The following is a 288-nucleotide window of genomic DNA, read 5'->3' as shown; positions in this document are numbered from 1 at the left end:
AAAACATCATACGATTAGTGTCTACATTGTACAACACGCCATTGATTTTAGACCAATGTGAACTGAATTCAAATAAGCAAAATTTTGCTGATTCTCATTTGTAGAGCATCTAATGTTATATAACCAGCATACACTGAGCGAACTTTATGTCATTATCACTAACCAAGTATAAGCCTTATTTGTTTGTTTCGCTTTAGATGAGAAAGGTGAGCAATTTCGTGTTCTATTCTATTTATGTAGAGATTTACCTATTTGGTGCATTACTTATTGCGGTCTTGGATTTCGTGT

Source organism: Penaeus monodon, chromosome 33 (assembly GCF_015228065.2).
Source record: "Penaeus monodon isolate SGIC_2016 chromosome 33, NSTDA_Pmon_1, whole genome shotgun sequence".
NCBI lineage: Eukaryota > Metazoa > Arthropoda > Malacostraca > Decapoda > Penaeidae > Penaeus > Penaeus monodon.
The sequence above is the reverse complement of the archived record's forward strand: the minus strand, read 5'-3'. Positions refer to the sequence as shown.